Source organism: Dendrobates tinctorius, unplaced genomic scaffold, assembly GCF_039654945.1.
Source record: "Dendrobates tinctorius isolate UK_male_01 unplaced genomic scaffold, ASM3965494v1 ptg000103l, whole genome shotgun sequence".
NCBI lineage: Eukaryota > Metazoa > Chordata > Amphibia > Anura > Dendrobatidae > Dendrobates > Dendrobates tinctorius.
Window position 1 is genome coordinate 15,707,983 of NW_027361771.1, and position 21,878 is coordinate 15,729,860.

General features: G+C 43.7%; 1 protein-coding gene across 1 annotated transcript in view; it reads right to left on the reverse strand.

Moving 5' to 3' along the window:
• The window catches only part of ANKFN1 (ankyrin repeat and fibronectin type III domain containing 1), a 1,014,930-nt gene that overhangs the window by 132,834 nt on the left and 860,218 nt on the right, over positions 1–21,878 (reverse strand). The window lies entirely within an intron of this gene.

The window sequence follows — 21,878 nt, forward strand, 5'->3', positions numbered from 1 at the left end:
TGTGCTTTGTGATAAAATATTATCTGTTTTGGACACAATTTGTATAGAAACAGACTGAGAAATGCACCCTGTTGGTATGTCTGATGTGTGATTTTCAGAACTATATGGTATTTACCTAGCCTTTCCCTGCTCTCCGTAATGTGCGGTTAGTGGAATGACTGTTGTACAGTTTTAATGTATGATCACACACATGTTCCTGTGGTTTGTGGTCAGTGCCGAAGATCACTGTGGTCTGCATAGATGATTTATTCCTTACAAGGTATGCTACAGCTGCTTTTTATTAGCATGGAACAATCTTACCATCAGCTACGAGATATTCTGTGCCTGTGTGACAGAGATAAGCGGAAAAATCAGGATATCTTCTGTCTTTTGTATTCATGGCAAAAGTCAATATGTATCAACATAGCAGAAGACAAAACAGACGCTGTTGTATATTTCAAAAGTTTGGCAGTTTTCTATATTGGCTTAAAAAATAATAAGGAAAGATAAGGAACTGTGAAAAACCAGGATTGGTGAATGCCAGTGCAGCGCTGGCTAGGGTTTCAGCTTAGGGGGGGGGCGAAAAATCTGAGTGGGCCCCAAACCAGGTAATCCTGACTACAGCTACGTACTGCACCCTAATTGTGAGTATAGGGGAACATCAGCAGATGACTGCTCTGAGATTGAAAATAAATCTATATACAAAAATGAACACAGATATTACCATATGGGGACTATATCATGGTAGATATCAGTCCTGCAGAACATATAAGAGATCACAGCACAGTTATAGATTGTGACTTACAGGTGACGTTCTTTCTGGGGGACTTTTGCAGTCTTTTCCATCTGGTCCAGACCAACATGACAACTTCTCCAAGCAGGACTCGTCTTCAGAGGTTACAACAACACATCTGACTTCTCACATTTCCTGTACAGTCCTTATCTATGCCCAACCTGAGCAAACTACTCATTCTGCTGATACCCCAAAACTGAGCTGCCATACAGTTGTGGCCAAAAGTATTGAAACCCCTGCAATTCTGTCAGATAATACTCAGTTTCTTCCTGAAAATGATTGCAAACACAAATTCTTTGGTATTATTATCTTCATCTAATTTGTCTTAAATGAAAAAACACAAAATAGAATGAAGCAAAAAGCAAAACATTGATCATTTCACACAAAACTCCAAAAATGGGCCAGACAAAAGTATTGGCACCCTCAGCCTCATACTTGGTTGCACAACCTTTAGCCAAAATAACTGCGACCAACCGCTTCCGGTAACCATCAATGAGTTTCTTACAATGCTCTGCTGGAATTTTAGACCATTCTTCTTTGGCAAACTGCTCCAGGTCCCTGATATTTGAAGGGTGCCTTCTCCAAACTGCTATTTTTAGATCTCTCCATAGGTGTTCTATGGGATTCAGGTCTGGACTCATTGCTGGCCACCTTAGAAGTCTCCAGTGCTTTGTCTCAAACCATTTTCTAGTGCTTTTTGAAGTGTGTTTTGGGTCATTATCCTGCTGGAAGACCCATGACCTCTGAGGGAGACCCAGCTTTCTCACACTGAGCCCTACATTATGCTGCAAAATTTGTTGGTAGTCTTCAGACTTCATAATGCCATGCACACGGTCAAGCAGTCCAGTGGCAGAGGCAGCAAAGCAACCCCAAAACATCAGGGAACCTCCGCCATGTTTGACTGTAGGGACTGTGTTCTTTTCTTTGAATGCCTCTTTTTTTCTCCTGTAAACTCTATGTTGATGCCTTTGCCCAAAAAGCTCTACTTTTGCCTCATCTGACCAGAGAACATTCTTCCAAAACGTTTTAGGCTTTTTCAGGTAAGTTTTGGCAAACTCCAGCCTGGCTTTTTTATGTCTCGGGGTAAGGAGTGGGGTCTTCCTGGGTCTCCTACCATACAGTCCCTTTTCATTCAGACGCCGACGGATAGTACGGGTTGACACTGTTGTACCCTCGGACTGCAGGGCAGCTTGAACTTGTTTGGATGTTAGTCGAGGTTCTTTATCCAACATCCGAACAATCTTGCGTTGAAATCTCTTGTCAATTTTTCTTTTCCGTCCACATCTAGGGAGGTTAGCCACAGTGCCATGGGCTTTAAACTTCTTGATGACACTGCGCACGGTAGACACAGGAACATTCAGGTCTTTGGACATGGACTTGTAGCCTTGAGATTGCTCATGCTTCCTCACAATTTGGTTTCTCAAGTCCTCAGACAGTTCTTTGGTCTTCTATCTTTTCTCCATGCTCAATGTGGTACACACAAGGACACAGGACAGAGGTTGAGTCAACTTTAATCCATGTCAACTGGCTGCAAGTGTGATTTAGTTATTGCCAACACCTGTTAGGTGCCACAGGTAAGTTGCAGGTGCTGTTAATTACACAAATTAGAGAAGCGTCACATGATTTTTCGAACAGTGCCAATACTTTTGTCCACCCTCTTTTTTATGTTTGGTGTGGAATTATATCCAATTTGGCTTTAGGACAATTCTTTTTGTGTTTTTTTCATTTAAAACAAATTAAATGAAGATAATAATACCAAAAGGTTTGGGTTTGCAATCATTTTCAGGAAGAAACTGAGTATTATCTGACAGAATTGCAGGGGTGTCAATACTTTTTGCCACAACTGTATGTGTCCTACAGCACCTGCTGTGTGGTACAATAACGGCTCCTCTTACCACCCCTTATTCCTGCCACCACTGTGCCCCTTGCATAGTAATAATGCCTCCTTTGTGCTCTCTAGATAGTAAAATTCCCCACTAAAAATATTAATGCCCTGTGCTAGTGCCCTCCACATTTTGTCCCTAAAAAGCAATAATACCCCTTATGCAACTTTGATGGTCACAATACTCTGAGTGCCCCTATAACAATAATGCTTTTTAAGTGCCCACTTAACATTTATTATCACAGATTCAAGCATGTGATAGTCTGTTATAATATCACAGGCGGTCAGGTGATGTCTCTTTCGGCTTCTCTCAATTCTCTTCTATTGAGAGAAACTAAACCTTTCTAGTCGACACATGCAAATAGCAAACATGGGGTCCATGACCGCCCGATAACGCCAGTGATATTTGGGGCTCATGCAGCAGGCGCTCCCTGTCATGATTTGGCAGTCTGCAGTCACATAAAGTGACTACAGACATTTATTCCAAGCCATAAATAACTTTAGAATAATAATTTGCTTATTAAATTATTAAAGCTCCACTGCAGTGGGGGGGGTTTTCATCGCTGTAGTGGTGCTTTAAGCGCAAGTCCCCTGCCCCGATCATATACTCATCTTCCAGCATATTCACCGTTTTTTGGCAACGCTCCAGTCCAGCGGCTCCATCTTGTGAGTGCAGCTTCTGACTGTCCAGAAATTAGAATCTACATCACAAGTGCTCAATGTAAATATAAGAAAGACAGAAAGAGGCAAGAACAAGACCTGAAAGTGGCTCTCATAGACTCGCATTGATTAGAGACCTCTGCGCCGCTCCATGAAACACTGGGGCAGTGGACATGTCACAAACTGCAGGAGATGGAGCCGAGCAGCAGCGAAAACAGATGAAAACGCCGGAAGGTGAGTATCAGACAGTCGGTAGAGGTCTTGGATTTAAATGGCGCTACTCCAGGGGTGAAATAAAAAAAAATGCTGGAGTGGTTCTTTAAAGGGAATCTGTCACCCTCCAGGACTTGTATGACCTATTAATATGGGCATACAGGTAATAGAAATGTTCCACTGGTCCTACCTGTCTGCCTCATATTAATGGTCTTGTTGCTGAGAAATGTTATATTCTGTCTTTATGTAAATGATTTATTACAGGCTCCGGGGCTTGCTGTGCTGTAAGATATCCCTGCCCCCTGTCTTCATTGTAATACTACCCCCCTCCCATCAGCGTCAGTTACAGCCCCAGAATCCTGCACCTGCGCCCTGTACTCCCCCAGGAATACATCCCTCATCACCTTGCTTCTGTGGGCACTGCATTCAAGGAACTTCTGTGCAGGCGAGCCACTGTGACCTCCGGTGTGTGCGCCAATAAGATGCACTCCCCACTGCCTCCATGCATAGTCATCGCTTGGAACCCGCCGTGCCCATAGAAGGGAGAATGAGATGTGTATTTCTGAGGGAGTGCAGGGGCGTAGGATTCCGGGGACTAACTGGCACTGATGGGATGGAGTAAGTATTACGATGAAGACAGGAGGCAAGGATTTCTTCCAGGCACCGCACTCACCGAAGCCTGGAATAAATCAAGAGCATAAAGACAGAATATAACATTTCTCAACAAGACCATTAATATGAGGCAGACAGGTAGGACTAGAGTAACATTTCTATTACCTGTATGCCCATATTAATATGTCATATACGTTCCGGGGGGGACAGATTCCCTTTAAATGTGATGTAACTCATGGTTACTCTATGGGGGCTTGTTATACTAATACTTGTAAAAGACCGAGCTAAGGTAAGTATCAAAAGCCCCCAACCTCCCCATCTTCAGCCCCCCTGATAGCAACTATTACATGTAATAGAGTGAATGTAATATCATAACAAAACAGTATAGTAATCAGCCACCTAAGTGCCCTGTCGCCCCTCACCCACCTGAGCCCTCACAAAACACCCATCCTCTCACATTCACCCCCCAATGTCCTGTCGCCCCATACCCACCTCAGCCCTCACAATACCCCCATTCTTTCACATTTACCCCCCAGTGTCCTGTCACTCCTCACCCACCTCAGCCCTCAGAATACCCTCAAACTTTCACATTCACCCCTCAGTGTCCTGTTGCCCCTCACCCACCTCAGCCCTCACAATACCCCCATTCTCTCACATTCTCCCCCAGTGTATTGTAGCCCCTCACCCACCTCAGCCCTCACAATACCCCCATTCTCATTCACCTCCCCAGTGTCCTGCAGCCCCCCACCCACCTCAGCTCTCACAATACCCTCATTCTCTTTCATTCACCCCCCCCAGTGTCCTGCAGCCCCTCACCCACCTCAGCCCTCACAATACCCTCATCCTCTCACATTCACCCCCCCAGTGACCATAACATGCCTTCATTTAATCAATCTATTACATTTCATCCCCACTTACAGATGAAGTTTGCAGGCACTGTGTCATGATCACGTGTGTCAGGACGCAGATGATGTCGCAAGGCGAACCCATAACACACGTGACCCTGGATACACCGCCTCCAGTGGGGCGAATTTAAATAATAAATCGTGCAGGTGGATACGCCGCCTCCACCTGGTGGATTTAGGTATTACACGCCATGCATACATATACATTTCTGGAAACACCGCCTCCAGTACGGCGAATTTAAATAATAAGGGGGGAACCTGGGAAACTTTAACAATGGTGGGCCCTGCGATAGGGAATGGAGAAATGGAGACCTCCTAAGCTCCCCTGAGCCAGTGTCCCTGCACTCCTGACATTCCCTAAACAGGCTCCACACCTGTCGCCGCACGCGTACCTTAACGCCCTTGCTCACCCTGACCCTAAACCCTCACTAGGGAATGGGTCGGTGCGGAGACTAATCCCACCACTGCACTAATAACACACATGAGGAAAGAGACAATACAGGGGAAACACCACTTAGCTTTGCTCTGTTGCGTGCGCTCCTAGCAACAGAGCCCTCCACCTGAGTGCATCTTCTCCTCCACCCGGATCCATCACCATAACAGGATCCTTCACCTTAGTGCAACCTTGGAGCAGAGTCCAACACCAGTTGCAGCTGCTTAGTACCAGAGTCCCAAGGACGAGTTCAGCTGCTGACACGAAGTCGAGCATGCTTGAGTCCAGCTCAGCGACCAAGTCCCACATGGTGAGTGCCACTCTCCATAGTCACCACTCCACCAGCCCATGCAGACACTTCCCGCTGACACCATCACTGCGACTCCACCACGCCATGCCAGCCCTTCGTCCAGACACCATAGCTGAAACACATCCCCCCTGGCTAAGCTGCGCAGGACTCCTCACCAGCTCCATCCTTCATCCAGGCTCTCCAACTCAAAGTGAACAATCTCACAATATCACAGGCAGTGATTGCACCCCCTAGCACACCTTTATAGGGTGTCACACCTGATCCCTAATTAAGTGCACAAAAACCTAAAGTGCAATACTGCTAACCACCACCGGGGACAGTCAAGACACCTTGGAACTTTCCAAAGTAAAAAAAGTTCACCCAGTGCAATTTAAAACTGTCAGATCATGACAGTACCCCCCCTTAATGAGGGGCCTCTGGACCCTCAAGACCACCCCTCATTAGGGAAACACCTACAGCGGGGACGCCCAGATCCTGAGTTCACCCCACCACTACCTGACACTTCAGGTTTATGACAAACACACCGCTGGAATTGGCAATAAAGTTCCTTTTGGAGGCACCACTCATCTCCAGAGTGCCGACCTGGGGAACGAAATTATGTATGTGTATGTTTGTTTGTTATGAGCTGATCAGGCTCCACAACACACTTCCACGATGTTTTTTGGTGGCACACATACATGCTCGTTCACACACAGGTCCGGACCTGAACGTTTATTGCATACATTCGTTAGTCAAAAAATTGGTGAACTCATTCAGGACCAGATAACAGAGGCGTCCCCCTGTGTCACCACACTCACACCCCCGCTATTCACCAAGGGGTCACCACCCTCCAACCCTCTTCACCATGAGGTCTGCGCCTCCCAGGGTTGGTTTAATGGCGAGGGTTGAGATTTGTCCCTACTCCCCCGCAGCACACCTGCTGCACACACCAGGAGGAGAAGGGGACGGGAAATGGAGGAAATATACACTCGCTGGTCGCCTCCATACGACCAGGAGGGGCGGCTTCTTCGATGGTATAGAAGATTTGGCGTAAACCCCACGGACTATCACACCAGTCAGCTCACCACAGGGGCGTACCCCTTCACCTCGGGGAATACCAGGCAGCTCCGTGGGGCACCATTCCTCCCACCTGCCTGGGTGCGCTCGCATGCATGAACCAGTCCTGCTCCCCAGCAGCGACTCTAGGGGGCTTTTAGCCAGATCACAGCCGCCATTTTTTTTTTTTTTTTTTTTTTGTTCTGGTTACCTGAGCAGAGGCCCCAGACCCTGATAACTGCTGCTGCAGCGGCTCTAACACACCTTGCCGCTCCCCACACCTCAGTGAGGCCTGGCAGCAATTACTCAGCAGTCTCCACATGGCCAAAGCTCACCAGAGAAAAAAAAAACTGTATGGCCTGTGATAATGTCATGATCACGTGTGTCAGGACGCAGATGATGTCGCAAGGCGAACCCATAACACACGTGACCCTGGATACACCGCCTCCAGTGGGGCGAATTTAAATAATAAAGCGTGCAGGTGGATACGCCGCCTCCACCTGGCAGATTTAGGTATTACACGCCATGCATACATATACATTTCTGGAAACACCGCCTCCAGTACGGCGAATTTAAATAATAAGGGGGGAACCTGGGAAACTTTAACAATGGTGGGCCCTGCGATAGGGAATGGAGAAATGGAGACCTCCTAAGCTCCCCTGAGCCATTGTCCCTGCACTCCTGACATTCCCTAAACAGGCTCCACACCTGTCGCCGCACGCGTACCTTAACGCCCTTGCTCACCCTGACCCTAAACCCTCACTAGGGAATGGGTCGGTGCGGAGACTAATCCCACCACTGCACTAATAACACACATGAGGAAAGAGACAATACAGGGGAAACACAACTTAGCTTTGCTCTGTTGCGTGCGCTCCTAGCAACAGAGCCCTCCACCTGAGTGCATCTTCTCCTCCACCCGGATCCATCACCATAACAGGATCCTTCACCTTAGTGCAACCTTGGAGCAGAGTCCAACACCAGTTGCAGCTGCTTAGTACCAGAGTCCCAAGGACGAGTTCAGCTGCTGACACGAAGTCGAGCATGCTTGAGTCCAGCTCAGCGGCCAAGTCCCACATGGTGAGTGCCACTCTCCATAGTCGCCACTCCACCAGCCCATGCAGACACTTCCCGCTGACACCATCACTGCGACTCCACCACGCCATGCCAGCCCTTCGTCCAGACACCATAGCTGAAACACATCCCCCCTGGCTAAGCTGCGCAGGACTCCTCACCAGCTCCATCCTTCATCCAGGCTCTCCAACTCAAAGTGAACAATCTCACAATATCACAGGCAGTGATTGCACCCCCTAGCACACCTTTATAGGGTGTCACACCTGATCCCTAATTAAGTGCACAAAAACCTAAAGTGCAATACTGCTAACCACCACCGGGGACAGTCAAGACACCTTGGAACTTTCCAAAGTAAAAAAAGTTCACCCAGTGCAATTTAAAACTGTCAGATCATGACACACTGGCAATGAAGCAGGACTAGGAAGTGTCTGAGTGAAATGCAGGGTAGGCACTAGGACCTAGTGTGCCCGAGACAATCTAAGCGTCCCATGCACAAAACTGCAACCCGACAGGCAGAGCAGACGCTCCTCAAGTCAGTGGAGCCTGCACTTTACACTGCAGGAGGGAGACTTTGCAACTGGCTACTGTGCTGCCAGTGTATGAAAAAATTCTGGTGAACATTATGGGTGAAAACAATCGATATAAAGATAACGGTATTCTAAGTAACCACCCAAGTTCAGGACAAATATGGATGACTGCATAGTGAATAGCAACAACAACAGAAGAAACAGCAGTCACAGAGTCCTAAAAGATACTAACAACTTTATTAGACATGTAACAAATATTACCAGACAGACTGCAAAAATTGGGGCTAAAAGATGGAATCTGATGAATCCCAACAGCACAAAAAACTTGCCCAAGGTGGGTAGGCCCATATATAGGAACGCCCACAAAGTATAGATATGCATACAAAATACAGAAAAAGGCAGCATGTGCTTGCAGATGAAATATTCATATACAGTAAGGCTACATACACCAACACCCATGCTGACCAACGATATCGTAATCGAATCCTTTATTGTTTGGCTAATAGCCCCCAAAATCATTTAAACATAGCACAGCAGTGTGAACACAAAGCCTAAGCACATAAAGCAATGTCACATGATAATAATGGTAAATACCTTATGTAGAATGGAGCACCGCATAGGGCCAGACCACCCGCCCAGACGCGCATTTCGGCGGTGCCTTTCTCAAGGGGCATGAGAAAGGCACCATTGAAACGTGTGTCGGGGTGGGTTTATGCTGTTGGGATTCATCAGATTCCATCTTTTAGCCCCAATTTTTGCAGTCTGTCTGGTAATATTTGTTACATGTCTAATAAAGTTGTTAGTATCTTTTTGGACTCTGTGACTGCTGTTTCTTCTGTTGTTGTGCTGCCAGTGTGCAGAGTTTCCGTCAGGCAGGGGAGCAAGCATTTTGCTGCTTCCCTCCTGTGCAGTTTGTTCTGCCTCATCACAGCAGTGGCTTTGGCTCCAGGTGGGCCCCTTCATATGACGGGGCCCGGGGCGACTGCCCCTCTGCCCCCCCAGTAGCTATGCTACTGGTTGTAGGCATGCCAGTTTTCATGTAACCAGCATTTTTATAATAATCATTTGAGGCACAATACCATTTTTAAACTAAATTTTTCATTAAAGAAGCATTCCCATATATATTTTTTTTATTAAATGTGTGTATATAATATAGTGTGAGGGTATTAACATACTTGTCTACTGCTGCTCTCTCTGATGTCCACGGTTGTTCTCCTCTTCTCAGTGACGTCACCGCTCTTTAATCTATTCAGGTCACTCTATGCTATATCCGCCTGAGGTATTATACAATGTATGACTATGGAGCCTCATTCTGGTACTTGTTCTGATGCTCCATAGACTCACAGTGTAAAAGGCACTCAGTTTGCCTTTCTGGGTTGGATAAAAAAGCAAATGACACTATTTTTATGTCTGTGTTCCAAGGTCCAAAACGTATAGCAAGAAATAATGTATAAAGCTGGATATTTTCACATCCATCAAAATGATGAATGTTGTAAATGGAAACAAGAAAAGCTTTTAAAACATTTTAATTTTGGGGATCAGAAAGATCATCAAGATCTTCCACCAATAAAGTGTTATATAGGAATAAGAGGACCCGTGGAAGTTAGGGTTCCTTGGGTTCGACTGAACTTTAGTCTAATGTTCAGTCCGGGTGCCAGAACTTGACCTGAACTTGACCCAGATCCCTAACCCCATATAAATCAATGGTGACCTGAACTTTGATGCTGTAAAATGGTCATAGTAAGGGCTAGGGGGCTGCAGAAGGAAGCAAAATGGGGGTAATATCAGGACAATTGACCTGCAAACAAATGTGAAATAGGAAAATTACATAAAATAACATAGAAAAAAATAGTAATTTTGAACTGTGAGGTGAAGTTCCAAGTGGAGGAATGGAGCAGCGCCTTGCATGTGTATTTTACTGTACTTATTAAAAAATAAATAAATGAAAAAAAAAAACAACAACTTGGGATCTCCTTTATTTTCAATAACCAGCCAAGAGAGCTGGTCTTATTATTGTCACGATTCCTCAGCTCAGTGAATGATTGCTATGTTGTTCTATGGAAACTGCCTTGCTGAGCTGTCTGTGTCTTGATTGACAGCTTGGATGTCAAATACTGTGATGGGTTTGGACAATCTCAAGCAGCCAGACACACAGGTGACCTTGTAAACATAACAATTTTACTGAAAGATGCAACAGGGTACAGCCTCTTTCTCAAAGGCAAAGTTCACAGTATTCAGTTGCTCAAAAGTTTACATACCCCTGCAGAATGTTTGCTTTCTTGGCCTTTTTTCAATGAATATGAATGCTAACACCTAAACTTTTTGTCCACTCATGGTTAGTGGTTCGGTGAAGCCATTTATTGTCATACTACTGTGTTTTCTCTCTTTTTAAAACATAATGATAACCCAAAACATCCAAATGACCCTGATCAAAAGTTTATATACCCCACTTCTTAATACCGTGTATTGCCCCCTCAAATGTCAATGACAGCTTGAAGTCTTTTGTGGTAGTTGTGGATGAGGTTCTCTATTTTCTCAGATAGTAAAGTTGCCCACTCTTCTTGGCAAAAAGCCTCCAGTTCCTGTAAATTCCTGCTCTGTTTAGCAGGATCTATGTGCTTGAGAACTCCCAAGAGTGCCTCAATGATATTGAGGTCTGGAGACTGAGATGGTCACTCCAGAACCTTCACTTTGTTCTGCTGTAACCAATGACAGGTCGACTTGGCCTTGTGTTTTGGATCGTCCAAGTACGTCCTATGCGCAGCTTCCGGACTGATGATTGCAAATTTTCCTCAAGTATTTGTTGATAGTGTGCTGCATTCATCTAACTTTGAACAAGTTTCCTGTGCCTTTGTAGCTCACACATCCCCAAAATATCAGTAACTCACCTCCATGCATAACAGTAGGAATTGTGCTCCTTGTGTTTTGGATCGTTGTCATGTTGGAATGTCCAAGTACGTAGTTTTATCTCTTTGTATTTTAACTACATAATATATTACTGTTAAGTGTCTTATCCTTTTTAGGTATATTGGATAGTTGTACTGGTTATACCTGAAGTAATATCTTACTGTTATTTTTGTATATTCATCTGTACCCCACTATTACGATATAAAAACATTGCTGTTAATTTTTATGAAAAATTTAATAAAGTTATTTTGAAAATGGAATGTCCAAGTACATCCCATGCTTAGCTTCTGGGCTAATGATTGCAAATTTTCCTCCAGTATTTGTTGATGATGTGCTCCATTCATCTTTCCTTCAACTTTGACCAAGTTTCCTGTGCCTTTGTAGCTCACACATCCCCAAAACATCAGTGATCCACCTCCGTACTTTACAGTAGGAATGTTGTTCCTTTCATCATAGATCTTGTTGACCTCTCTCCAAATGTAATATTTATGGTTGTGGCCAAAAAGTTCAATTTTGGTCTTATCACTCCAAATTACCTTGTTCCAGAAGTTTTGAGGCTTGTCTCAGTGCTGTTTTGCGTATTATAGGCAAGATACTTTGTGGTATTTGCGCAGTAATGGCTTTCTTCTGGTGACTCGACCATGCAGCCCATTTTTCTTCAAGTGTCTCCTTACTGTGCAGCTTGAAACAGTCACACTGCTAGTTTTCAGAGAGCCCAGTATTTCAGCTGATGTTATTTGTGGATTTTTCCTTGCATCCCGAACAATTTTCCTGGCAGTTGTGGACAAAATTTTTGCTGGTCTACCTGACCGTGGTTTCGATTTTACAGAGCCCCTGATTTTCCATTTATTAATCACAATTTGAATGCTACTGACTGGCATTATCAATTCCTTGGATATCTTTTTTTATCCCTTTCCTGTTTTATACAGTTCAACTACATTTTCCCATAGATCCGCTGACAATTCTTTTGCTTTCCCCATGACTCACAATCCAGAGACATCAGTGGCTGGATGAAAGATGCAAGAGTCTGTCTGGATCCCAGAAACTCCCTCATCTTTTATGCACACACACTGATTACAAGCAAACAGATCACAGGTGATGAAGTTACCTTTAGTAGCTATTCAAACCCATTTGTGTCAACTTGTGTGCATGTTATCAAGATAAAATCACCAGGGCACATAAACTTTTAATCAGGGTCATTTGGATGTTGTCATTTGGGTTGTCATTATGATTTAAAAACAGAAAAGACAGTAATTTGACAATAAATGAACACACCCAACCACTAACCATGAGTGGAGAAGAAGTTTTGGTGTTATTCTTATTCTATGATAAATGGCATAGAAAACAAAAATTTTGTCGGAGTATGTAAACTTTTGAGCACAACTGTATTGTGCATATGAAAGCAATGGTTCTCTCCTCATGAGACAAGTGAGATTATGGCTTCTCAGGGGGGCTGGAGCAGAGTTCTCTTCACTTGCTGTTAGAGGAAATGCTATGTGCAGTCCAAGAAATATTACACTGATGGAGGGACCTTTACAGATAGGCTCTCTGTGGAAACACTCTCAAGTGTGGATGTACTCACAGTTTTGAGCCTACCGCTCCCTTTCACGGGGGTAGGTTAAGCATAGGTTAAACAAAGTCAGTGGCGTGGCAGCCACATGGATGAGATCCTGGCTAGAAGCAAACAGGATAACCAGCATGCAGGAGAGGACATGTACAGTTTTGTCTCTCCAGACTGGATGAGGCTTCATTCCTTTGTGGAGGAGATTATGTGGAAAAAAATGTCCCCCCCAAGCGTGGATGTGTATAGAAACTATGCTGGAAACAGTAGTGTCTGCTTCCCATGCCTTCCTTAGGCAGCTTGACCTGCCCAGAACTGGATGTAAACTCAGAAAGTGCATGAGCCCTGAGCTGGGAGGCTCCTCCCAGCCGTTTCTATTGCAGCTTGTTGTGAGGAGAATAATCACTTAACTTTCATATGCACACTTTGGCCAGTAAATGGCAGCAAAGCGCATTCATGAATCGTTGGTATACAGTACAATGCAATGTATTACATCTCCTAACTCACAGTACCAAACTAATTCTGACACACTGGAACAAATCTACTGCCACACAATATCTGTCTAACTCAACAGCAGTAGAACAGGTACCAGAATACCATAACTCCACATCATTTGTCCCCACGATAAAATGGTGGCGCTACCCATGATCCAGAATTTATTCAGGCCAGATCACATTTTGTGCCTCCAATCATAGCCATGCCAATACTTGGCATGGCTGTGATGGCTGCATAAGAGCACACAGCCTAAAAGCTTATTGACTGGCTGCATGGCAACTTTTCAACTAGCTTTATTAAAGTTTCTGGTCTAATTTAATAAGTCTGCAGTCAAACTTTGTGACTACAGACTTATGAATTCCCCCCTGTGCCACCACTGCAAGTTGTGAAGAATCACTGGTTTCTGACCCAGGACTGTAGGCAGTGTCGGACTGGGGAGCCAAGGGCCCACTAGTAACATTGACCTCGAGGGGCCCACTTTTCACCTGCATACAAATATTACACTATCCTCGTTCACAAATTTACCTATATCTCTATAAAATAATAAACTGGGTAGTGGTTAATGAATGATGAGATGCTTCTTTTTCTGTATAGAGTGAATAAAGTGAATTATGCCAAGTACTGCCCATACAGTGGAATTGGGGGCCCAGATGTGCACAGGGGCCCACCGGGGGATTCCCATGTTACCCTGTGGGCCAGTCCGAGCCTGACTGAAGGGTATGTATCAGTTATATATACTCCTGGATGGTGGGCTCAGCCTCACTCCATACACTCGTATGGAGCTGAAGCCGTGCACCATCGAGAGACGCGGCCGGACAGTGGGCATAGCCTCCATCCATACAAGAGTATAGAGAGCAAGGCCATGCCCACAGGCCGGGAGTATGTATAACTCATACAAACCCTTTGGTCCTGGGTCGTAAACCGTTGAATCCCCACAGACCACAGTGCGTGTGCTGGTGGGATTCACAAGTCTGCAGTCACACAAAGCATTTTAACTCTGAACAGTAATACAGACTTCTCTCTGACTTTTGGTAGAAGTCCGTGTTCAGAGTTTGACACTGTACACTAGGTGTCTGGCACGAACCCCAAACTACAGTTTGGGTTTGCTCATCCTTTGTGTTAGACTGAAGCATTGAACAGTACCAAAACCAGTTGATGCAATAACACCTAAGTATATGTTCACACGTGGCGTAATTGCTGCAGATTTTTCTACAACAAAGTGTTGGCAGGAAAAAGGCTGCGTACAATGTGCAAATTTTTAAGTGATTTTATATGCTTTTTTGCAGTAATTTTACTAGCAATTTTTTAATGGGTGAAGAATGCGGCAAAAACACTGAAAGAACTGACATGTTGTAGATTTGAAAAAATGCTTTGATCATTCAAATCCGCAAGGAAATAAGCAGCGTGTGCATGAGATTTCAGAAATCTCATTCATTTTGCTGGTACTGTAAAATAAAAATGCCAGGTTTGCTGAGCAAAATACACAGTATAAGCACTGCAATTATTCAACATGTGAACATAAATTTTTACTCTAAGGGCTCATACTCACTGGCGAGAAATGCGGCCGAGTGCAATCCGATAAAAAAAATTGGACAAATGTTATTCAATAGGTGACATCTCATTTGCGAGTTTTATCTCAGCCGAAATTGCAGCATGCTGCGTATTGCTGCGATTCTTGGATAAGACTTGCCAATGCAAGTCAATGGGTGCGAGAAAAAAAAAAAAATCGCACAGCAATCGCACCATGCGAGTGCTGTTCAATTTTTACACACCAGTGTCCTTTGAAAAGCTGGCAATTCATGTCCAGCTACTGTAAAATCACACTGACAGCTCACAAAACATTATATATATATATAATATCTATTTCCAATATATGTATATATACAGTATTTACACATAATACATATATACTGCAAAAAATAAAAATAAAGGGAACACTATTCCATTTGAAACAGGCTGTTCGTGTTCCTTTATTTTTTTGAGCAGTATATATATAATATATATGATATACTGTATATATATATTTTTTTTATTTTTGTGAGGTAGCGCTGTCATTCAAGTAGGGGATACTCGCTTAGCCGCCACAAAACCAGATCCGGCACAGGTTTTCCACAAAACAATCATAGTCCCTTCGGTTTATTCAGCATCATAAACAATCACAGCAACAGAAAACAGCATATAATCAGCATAGCGTCCATTACAGAGTTTCCCTCTGTTATCCTGTACAGTAGTCATATAAGTTATGCACTGTTCAATGCTCAGGCTTCCTAGCCCCAAGTTATCTCACCCTGTCAGGGTTTCCTCAAATATAGTGACTACGGATGCTGCACACATTCATTCCCTCCAGGGAACTAACAGGCACATGTCGCCATTACTCACAGCCACTTCACATGCTGTTAGCCAGGAAGCCCCATCTCAGTGGGACCTTCCACACTGGACCAACCAGGTCCCAGCATTCACCACATGTGACCTACCCTGGCCACCTTATATGGTCCGTAGCCACGCCCACCGAGTCACATGGCTATGACCTCATCACAGGTCCTTGAACCATTCACACACTTTTATCACAACGTTCTCAAACACACCCCCTGGGTGGGTTTGTAGGTAACTGGGCTCGTCCATCTCCCCAGTTACCTGGAGACTTCTCCCTGACACATTGAAACAACACCTCAGCAATATCATTGCTGATCAACACACACATAAGTCTCCATCTCAAGGCCACCCACCTTGAGATACATAACGGCCCTTCAGGATTCTGCCACTCATCCTCTCTCTTGGGACATCCACACAGAGCCCCCTAGCGGACACAGTGGTCACTACACCACATACCTTCCCCCTCTGTTCAAACTTTTGGGGTTGAACACACAACATTACACCAGGATCTCGAGACCGGGCACTCTTTACACCTTGTCCCACAGGTCGAGAGAACCGTCTCCATCTGTCATACGGCCTCATCTCTATGTTAGGCCTCCCCCGCCCTCAGCAGTCCGAACATTGGCCTTGATCCTTGGCCCTCCAGTCACAGTCTGTCTACGTCATCAGACACTGTTTAGTCACCACCCTCTCCCTGTTTGTTCCGCTCCCCGACCAGCTCCCCCGGTTGGTATGGTCATCAGTCTTAGTTAAGCCTACTGTCTGGCTTGAATCTGACTCATCCAGCTTCTCACATGAACTACAATCTCTCAGCTTCATCCTGCCAGACGAACTCCCACTTGAGGACATTCTTCGGCCATCTGCCATGTCATTTCTTGGAGGAACTCTTTGGGTCCTTATATCTTGGGTTGGAGGTGGCCGCCACCTGGTATTCCGTAATTCTTTATCAATTCACCGGCGGTCTAGCCTCAACTGCTCAATTTCTTGCAGGTACCCCACTCGATACTCCATGAGCATCTGAAAGTCTCTCAGGCTCTTCACGGAGCCAACCACCATGATGGGAATCCTACCCTCTTCACTGGATACCTGGTCTTCATCATCAGGAGGGATCCTCACCCTCACCACACCGGAGATATTTACAAGGACTTGCATTACCTTCCTGAATCTTCCAATGATTCTCCCAATCAGACCTTTGGGTACCGGAACCACATCTTTCCGCAAACCCAGCAGATCCATAGTCTCCTTCGCTAACTCTAGGCATCGAGCAGCCTTCATATTACTCCACCTGACCAGCTGTTTGGCGTGGAGACATTGTAAATGCATCTCTTTCAGGACAGCTACCCGGTTTGGTGAGGGAACAGAGCAGGTGATCTGCAGAGCATACCCAGTGTGAGCTAACACAGGGCCAGCGGAGCCAAAGGTACTGGCAACCCTCCCTGCATACCCGGCAGTACGTCGCTCACGGCAACTGCCCTGGACTGGCGTTTTGTTTACCCGGCTGCGATCCGGATGATAAAGCATGCTGTGCACTGAGTGAGTTTTGTTGGTCATTAAAAATCTTTCTGTTTTGAACTTGCTGGGTCACTGCCTCATAACTGCACAGTGTGGACACTGCTGCTTTACGGATATGTATTTAATAAATAAAAGATTATTTCAAGGAACAAAATGGCGTGGGGTCCCCCTACAATTTATAGACAGCAACACTATACTAATTGTATTTGTCACTGATATGTGTATATATATATATATATATATATATATATATATATATGTATGTATGTGTATATATATATATATATATATATATATATATTATATGCATAGATTATATATATATATATATTATATGTAGATATATTATATATATATATATATATATATATATATATAATCTATTTAGAGATTTATATATGTATATATATATATATATATTGTATAGAATCGTAGAGTTTGAAGGGGCCTCCTGGGCCATCTGGTCCAACCCCCTGCTCAAAGCAGGATTCGCTAAATCATCCCAGACAGATATCTGTCCAGCCTCTGTTTGAAGACTTCTATTGAAGGAGAACTCACCACCTCTCATGGCAGCCTGTTCCACTTTTTGATCACTCTGTCAAAAAGTTTTTTCTAATATCTAATCTGTGTCTCGTCCCATTCAGTTTCATCCCGTTGCTTCTAGTCTTTCCTTGTGCAAATGAGAATAAAGATGATCCTTCTGCAATGTGACAGCCCTTGAGATATTTGTAGACAGTTATTAAGTCTTCAATCTCTGTGCAGATATACATGTTTCTAACATACAATACGACACCTCCTCCTCGTTTATCAAGTCTGTTTCTTGCAAATAAGTTGTATCCTTCTAGTCTTGTATTCCAATCATGTGTATTGACCCACCAAGTTTCTGTGATTCCAATGACATCATATTTCTTTTCCTGCGTTTGTAGCTCCAATTCTCCTTGTTTGTTGCCCATGCTATGTGCATTAGTATAGAAACATTTTAGTTTGTGATTGGTTTCTCTTTCTCCAATATTTTTATTAATTAGATTCTTTTGTCTTTGTTCTTCCTTTCCACTTCTAATAGCAGAGTTCTCAATAGCATTTGTCAGGTGTATGGCTTTTTCGGGTCTTTTGCTTCCCTTCCCGCATTGTTCTAGTTTAAAGCTCTCCTTATAAGTGTAGCAAGGTGACTTCCAAATACAAGTTTTCCAGTCTTCGTAAGGTGCACCCCATCACTAGCAAGTAGTCCATCATATAGGTAATTCACTCCGTGATCCAGAAATCCAAATCCTTGCTGACGGCACCATCGACGTAGCCAGTTGTTCACCTGCAGAATCTTATTCCATCTCCTTGTTCCTTGGCCATCCACTGGGAGGATGGAAGAGAAGACCACCTGCGCTCCCAGTTCTTTCACTTTCTTGCCTAAGTCTTCAAAGTCTCTGCAGATGGTTTCCAGGTCGATTCTTGCTGTGCCATTTGTCCCCACATGTATTAGCAGGAATGGATAGTCATCAGTAGGTCTGAAGAGTCCTGATATCCTGTCAGACACATCTTTAATTTTTGCATCTGCAAGACAGCACATTTCTCTTGAGGTTATATCCAGTCTGCAGATAGCAGCCTCTGTTCCTCTCAACAGGGAATCCCCCATGACCACCACTCTCCGTTTCTTCTTCACAACATTTTTCTTTCTCCATCCAGGACGACTCTGAGGTTGCTGTTTGTGGGCAGTCTTATGCTGATGTATTTCTTCATCGTTCTCCTGTGTAAGAACCTGGTATGGGTTCCTGAGCAGTATGGGTGCTGACCGCCTCCCGATCCTCCTGCTTCTCTGGGTCACATGTTTCCATTCCTCTGTTTCTTCAGGTGCACTTCGAATTTATTCTCTTTCTGTAACATGAAGAGATAATTCTGCGCTGTCTAAGAACTCTTCACCTTCCTTAATGATTTTCAATGTAGCTAACCTCTCTTCGAGATTTTGCAACTTTTCCTCCAACAGGGACACAAGCTTGCATTTGTGGCATGTGAAGTTTGGCATGTGAACATGTAGCAAGAAATGCAGCTCACCAAATGGCTCTGGACCTGGAGACTTGAATTCATTTAGGTTAGCTAAGTGTTTCCTCACTATATTTCTGTTTATAGATATCCTGGATTCTTCTATTCCCTTAATAGGACAGTGAAGAATTGTTGAGGTTACATTTCTTTCTGAGAGAAAACAGATGCAAAATAGGAATTTAAAAGTTCGGCCTTCTCAACATCCTGTCTTACCATTTCATCATTTTCATTCTGTAAAAATCCTATAGCATCTTTGATTTTTTCTTTTACTTTTGACATATCCCCAAAATCCTTTATTATTGCTCCTGGCCTCTTCACTATTGCTATTATTAAAGAGATTTCAAAGCAATGAAAAATTAGTCAAAATTTGCGCGCCTATTGGCGCGCGGTTTACCGTGTTCCTCTTTTCAGCTGCAACGGCCAAAATCCAGTGATCGTTGAGCTTGCGGAGACTCTTCACTTATCCCAGAAGACACTGGGAATATGCAAATTATCTCCTCAGGACTCTTCCCCTGGTTTACCGATTTCCTCTTTTCAGCTGCAACGGTCAAAATCCAGTGATCATTGAGGTCGCAGAGACTCTTCACTTATCCCAGAAGGCACTGGGAAAATGCAAATCATCTCCTCAGGACTCTTCCCCTGGTTTACCTATTTCCACTTTTCAGCTGCAACGGCCAAAATCAAGTGATTGTTGAGCTCACAGAGACTCTTCACTTATCCAATAAGGCACTGGGAATATGCAAATTATCTCCTCAGGACTCTTCCCCTGGTATATATATATAGGGATCCAATGGCTGGATATCCTTAAAGACAAAAATGTCCAGGAAGGATGGGAAATCTTGAAAAATGAAATTCTCAAAGCACAGTTAACAATTCCGAAAAGAGGGAAGAATAGGAAGCATTTAAGGAAACCAGGATGGGTGAACACAGAACTTAAGCACATGCTAAAAAGGAAGAAAAAAATGTTTATAAAATGGAAAGAGGGAGGCATATCTAAAGAAGAATATAATGCTGTCTGCAGAACCTGCAGGGCACAAATCAGATTAGCTAAAGCTGAAAATGAATTGAGGCTTGCAAGAGATGTCAAAAGCAATAATAAAGGATTTTGGGGATATGTCAAAAGTAAAAGAAAAGTCAAAGATGCTATAGGATTTTTACAGGATGAAAATGATGAAATGGTAAGACAGGATGTTGAGAAGGCTGAGCTTTTAAATTTCTATTTTGCATCTGTTTTCTCTCAGAAAGGAAATGTAACACCAACTGTTATTCACTGTCCTATTAAGGGAATAGAAGAATCCAGGATATCTATAAACAGAAAGATAGTGAGGAAACACTTAGCTAACCTAAATGAATTCAAGTCTCCAGGTCCAGATGAATTACACCCCAGAGTACTGAAGGAGATAGCAGAAGAAATTTTTGAACCCCTCTCCATAATCTTTGAAAATTCTTGGAGAACAGGAGAAGTGCCAGAAGACTGGAGAAGAGCAAATGTTGTTCCTATCTTCAAAAAGGGGAAGAAGGTGGACCCAGGCAACTATAGGCCGGTGAGTCTGACTTCTATACCAGGAAAGATCTTTGAACAAATTATTAAACAACATGTATGTCAATACCTGGATAAGAATGAAGTGATCAAACAGAGTCAGCATGGGTTTGTAACTAATAAGTCATGTCAGACTAACTTAATTTCCTTCTATGACGGTATCACTGATTGGGTGGATCAAGGAAATGCTGTAGATATAGTATATCTTGACTTCAGCAAAGCATTTGACAAAGTCTCTCATACAATCCTTATTGAAAAAGTGACTAAGTATGGAATGGACAAGGCAACTGTTAGGTGGTTTCATAACTGGCTTAGTGATCGGACCCAAAGAGTGGTCGTAAATGGCTGCACATCCAGTTGGAAGAATGTCTCAAGTGGGGTACCACAGGGCTCTGTCCTGGGCCCTGTATTATTCAACATCTTTATCAACGATTTAGATGAAGGAATTGAGGGTAAACTGATTAAATTTGCTGATGACACAAAGCTAGGAGGGATAGCTAATACTAGAGAAGAGAGAGAGAGGATTCAAAAAGATTTAAATAAACTGGAGAAGTGGGCAGCAACTAACAGAATGGTTTTTAACAGGGAGAAATGCAAAGTACTACATCTGGGCAATAAAAATGAAAAAAGCATATATAGAATGGGAGGAATAGGGCTAAGTGACAGCACATGTGAAAAAGACTTGGGTATACTAATAGATCACAGACTGAATATGAGTCAACAGTGTGATGCAGCAGCAAAAAAGGCAAATGCAATTCTAGGATGTATTAACAGAAGCATACAGTCTAGATCACGTGAAGTCATTATTTCCCTCTACTCCTCTTTCGCCAGACCTCATCTGGAATATTGTGTCCAGTTTTGGGCACCACATTTTAAAAAAGACATCAACAAACTGGAGCAAGTTCAGAAAAGAGCGACCAGAATGGTGACCGGTCTGCAAACCCTGTCTTATGAGGAAAGGTTGCAGGATTTGGGAATGTTTAGTTTGCAAAAGAGAAGACTGAGAGGAGACTTAATAGCTGTCTACAAATATCTAAAC